The 5,000-nt window shown below is 36.8% G+C and overlaps 1 non-coding gene across 1 annotated transcript in view; it reads right to left on the bottom strand.

The window, feature by feature from the left end:
- The window catches only part of LOC135084000 (small subunit ribosomal RNA), a 1,903-nt gene extending 431 nt beyond the window's left edge, over positions 1-1,472 (bottom strand). The window contains exon 1 of the ribosomal RNA XR_010259750.1: positions 1-1,472. This exon is cut by the window's left edge and continues 431 nt beyond it. This is a non-coding gene — a ribosomal RNA (small subunit ribosomal RNA).
- Between the last annotated feature and the right edge of the window lie 3,528 nt (positions 1,473-5,000).

Below are 5,000 nucleotides of genomic sequence, written 5' to 3'. Positions count from 1 at the left end.
ACGTCGCCAGTGAGTTGCGTGACGTGAGCCACGCACACCTAAATGACGACGCCTATTTAGCAGGCTAGAGTCTCGTTCGTTACCGGAATTAACCAGACAAATCGCTCCACCAACTAAGAACGGCCATGCACCACCACCCACCGAATCAAGAAAGAGCTGTTAATCTGTCAATCCTTCCGGTGTCCGGGCCTGGTGAGATTTCCCGTGTTGAGTCAAATTAAGCCGCAGGCTCCACTCCTGGTGGTGCCCTTCCGTCAATTCCTTTAAGTTTCAGCTTTGCAACCATACTCCCCCCGGAGTCCAAAATCTTTGGTTTCCCGAAAGCTGCCCGCCGAGCCATTGTAGTAACGTCGGCGGATCGCTAGATGACATATTTACGGTTAGAACTAGGGCGGTATCTAATCGCCTTCGAACCTCTAACTTTCGTTCTTGATTGATGAAAACACCTTTGGCAAATGCTTTCGCTGATGTTCGTCTTGCGACGATCCAAGAATTTCACCTCTAACGTCGCAATACGAATGCCCCCAGTTATCCCTATTAATCATTACCTCGGAGTTCTGAAAACCAACAAAATAGAACCGAGATCATATTCTATTATTCCATGCACGAAATATTCAAGCAGCATTTTGAGCCCGCTTTGAGCACTCTAATTTGTTCAAAGTAAAATTGTCGGCCCATCTCGACACTCACTGAAGAGCACCGCGATAGGATTTTGATATTGAACCGACGTTTGACCGTCGGCTCACCGACGATATGCTCCGCAAACGTGTCAGTATCACCGCGGATGCGGTGCACCGACAGCGCGGCGCACAAATGCAACTACGAGCTTTTTAACCGCAACAATTTTAGTATACGCTATTGGAGCTGGAATTACCGCGGCTGCTGGCACCAGACTTGCCCTCCAATTGTTCCTCGTTAAAATATTTAAAGTGTACTCATTCCGATTACGAGGCCTCGTAAGAGTCCCGTATCGTTATTTTTCGTCACTACCTCCCCGTGCCGGGAGTGGGTAATTTGCGCGCCTGCTGCCTTCCTTGGATGTGGTAGCCGTTTCTCAGGCTCCCTCTCCGGAATCGAACCCTGATTCCCCGTTACCCGTGACAACCATGGTAGTCGCAGAAACTACCATCGAAAGTTGATAAGGCAGACATTTGAAAGATGCGTCGCCGGTGCTGGACCGTGCGATCGGCAAAAGTTATCCAGATTCATCAAAATTAACGACTTCGAACGCGAGGCCCTCCGTCGATTGGTTTTGATCTAATAAAAGCACTCGTCCCATCACTGGTCAGAGTTCTGATTGCATGTATTAGCTCTAGAATTACCACAGTTATCCAAGTAACTGAGTAAGATCTAAGGAACCAAAACTGATATATTGAGCCATTCGCGGTATCGCCCTAATACGGCTTGCACTGAGACATGCATGGCTTAATCTTTGAGACAAGCATATAACTACTGGCAGGATCAACCAGGGAGCTTACACATATTATACATATGATAGCTCTCGTTAAAGAATATTAACGAAGAGTGTGTTTGGTGTCTATAGCCCAATTCGACGTTTGACCGACCGAACTGGGCTTGACTACTTGTGTACACTGTTCGCAGTTACAACGTGTGTCGTGAGGCGAGTCTTTGCAACACTCCATAAATTAATATAGAATGCTAAAAAAACACACCCACATAGCGCTCACAGAGGCGCCCACACTGAACGTTCGCATAGACATAACATTCATTCATCACATTTTATAATAAAATCTAACAAATTTCGTATCATGAACGATATGTCAGCCCGGTGTTGGAAAAACCACCCTACCTCTCACGATTTGTCGACACCATCACTACAGAGACATACATCATTGAAATGTTTGCGTGTTGTGAGTGTGTGCTATAGAATACATAAAAATATACACATATTCGATACGCTGATGTAAACGCTAAAAAGCCATCATCGCCCTTATGTAAGGTTAATGTGGCGGGAAGCGTTACAACGAAGCGTATTAAAAAGTGGCCAGTCGAAGCGCGTATGCAAGCACAGATGACTGCACATAACGCGGACACATTGCCCGAGTGAGACAGATCTTTATTACGAATTCGATCATACAACCCATCCGTAGATCTACAAAGTTTAACAAGCGTCCAATGAGCCACACTAAGTCCCGTCAATCTCATTGAACATCCGAAACCTCAGACGCCAACAGAGTGTACATACAGAGTGAAAAAGTTAAAGTTTCATCAACTCTTTCACCACTTTGCTTTAAAACACAACTTATAAACGCACCGATCCGTCGTACGCAGAGTGTGCGCGCGCGCATCATGTTTGTAATACATTTGAGCGTGCGCGCGCGCTCTGCGCACGGCGGTCGCTGTGTTACTGATCTCGCTCGGCCGGTCGCCGCCGACGTCGCGTTTGTCTGTACACTCTCTCGGTTCTCGAGTGGAAGCCGCGAATGGAAAAGAAACATTTTTAACGCTATGCTCGTACGCTGCTGCGCACGCGCAGCTTTAAACGCTAAGTGTAAAAAAAAAAAAAAAAAAAAAAAAAAAAAAAAAAAAAAAAAAAAAAAAAAAAAAAAAATTAAAGTGACACACCCCCTATACAATGTATAACCAGATAATTAATAATTTAAAAAAATATATTGAACTATAAAAAGTTAGGTTAGATTAGGTTAGGTTAGGTTAGGTTAGGTTAGGTTAGATGATCCTTTTTTTTTCTTTATTAAAAAGATGATACAGAAAAAAAATAATTGATTGCGATTAAAGTGTTAAAAGCGACACCCCATAAATCACGAAAATATAGGAAAATTACAAATATTTATAACACATAAATACAATAAAATAATTAATAAGAAAAAAAAAAACAAATTTTAATTGAAAAAAATTAAATAAAAAATTATTGAGTTGACAAAACATACATACCTACCACCACAGCTCTTTATAATATTTTTATTATAGTTCTTACAGCCAATAATTAATATTCAAAACTTTGACTAATTAATATAAGTAAGTATACCATAGTAGGTGTGTTATGTAAATAACCAATTTTATATTAATAAATCAAACTAATTTGCAATCCCTGAAATTACTTTAAACTCTTGAAGACCTAAAATTATTAATAACGTCGTTTTGCACTTATAGAAATTAACAAAGTTTTTTAGGACATTTTTGTCTAGAATAGACAAAAATGTACAACACTATCGGTACGTAAAGTCTGATTTTTAATCACACGAAATTTTGCCAACATTAAAACATTCCCACTAAAAATGGAGAGCATTCCCACAAATAAAAAAATAAACCTTTATTGGATTTAAGGTTTCAATTTAAAAATTAAGACTTAAAATTGTACCGATCATTTTAAAATGGTTATTTGAGTTTTTATATTATCATATTTTTGAAGTTACAATAAAATTAAGAACATTATTTTTCTATTACTGAACTCCCTGGCCAATAATCCATAGGTTACGAAACTTTTTTACGAAAACCTTTGTTTAAAGTGAAATCTTCGCTTCATAAAATGGCCAATTTAACAAGATGCCAATTTTATAATCCAAGTTGATTATGAGGACGACAATGATGATTGATGATCATCAATGCATATTTTAGTTTATGTTAATAATATTATTTTTAAACATATTATGTTGTTTTACTGTGTTAAAAAGGCGTTTTTTTCTATTCAATCTCAAAAATGTACATAATAATTAGTGTACATTGAATTCACAAAACAAACAATAACAATCATACTAAACTTGTAAGTTGTACTTGATGTACCTAATTCGGTTTCATATTTTTATTACCTTTATTCCAAACAATTCAAAGCAAAAAGAGGTTTATTACATCTGAATTGTCAAAAAATTACAGCTGTCAAAATTTCGTCGAATTAAAAATCAAGACAGTAGAGCAGTGGTGATATAGTTTTATTATTGCAATGATTACTGAAAAGTGTGTTATGCAAGTACCCAAATTATTGCACAGTAAATTATTATTACTATTATGATTTAAATTCAATTTTGTGTGTAGATTGAGACAAGGACATAATATTTCCGCGCCCGGGCGACACCTGTCGGGAACCGACCGAACTTCACTGTCCGCTGACGTGGGTGCCATTAGCACGAGGTGCGCTATTGTTTCAATAGATGGCGCTTTAGCAACATTTCTCGGGTAGTGATGTGTAACAGTCGATAGTGTATAAGAGTTAAATTATGTATAAATTAAATAATAACACACACTGAATCATTCATTAATATGCAAGTATATGTATGTAGTGAAAATAAATACCAACAACAGTAGAATATAATATTGCTTATTTACATACAGTAACATTATGTATTTAATTTTATCGTTAATTTATCAACTAATTATAGATATCGACATTTTTTTACATTTTAAAAATATTTATTAAATTGATAATAATAATAATCATAATAATACAAATAAAATAATATCGATACTCGAATCTACAGAATGTTATACTACATCACTACCCAAGAAATACTGCTAAAGCGCCATCTATTGACACAATTGCGCACCTCGCGCTAGTGGCACCCACGTAATTTCACACACGCCAGCGGTTCGATAGGTGTCGCTAGAGTACGAAAAATATTTTGTACATAATTTTATTTTCTACACAACGAAATTTTATAAAAATTAGTAATAATTTATATGTTACGGTAAATGTGAAAATTATGAATAATCGCCGGTTATTATGAATAATAATTACCTCATGATTTGGTAAATGTGATTAATATGAGATCATTTATGTGTGTATGAACTAAATAGGCGGCTTAGCCTACTTTTCACTTTAAATCAAAACAATGTGTTATAGTAATGTTATGCAAAAACCATTCCAGACTCATTTTGCCAAATTATATTAATATAATATTATATTATATTATATTATATTAAAACGTCGTTCAATGTGAGGCTGTACACGAGCCGGTGTTCTCTTTTTATGGTATTTGTTAGTATTAAGGTTACCTACATTATGAAATAATCACTGATAAATGTTA

Source organism: Ostrinia nubilalis, chromosome 24 (assembly GCF_963855985.1).
Source record: "Ostrinia nubilalis chromosome 24, ilOstNubi1.1, whole genome shotgun sequence".
Classification (NCBI taxonomy): domain Eukaryota; kingdom Metazoa; phylum Arthropoda; class Insecta; order Lepidoptera; family Crambidae; genus Ostrinia; species Ostrinia nubilalis.
This window is presented reverse-complemented; position numbering and strand designations above follow the sequence as displayed.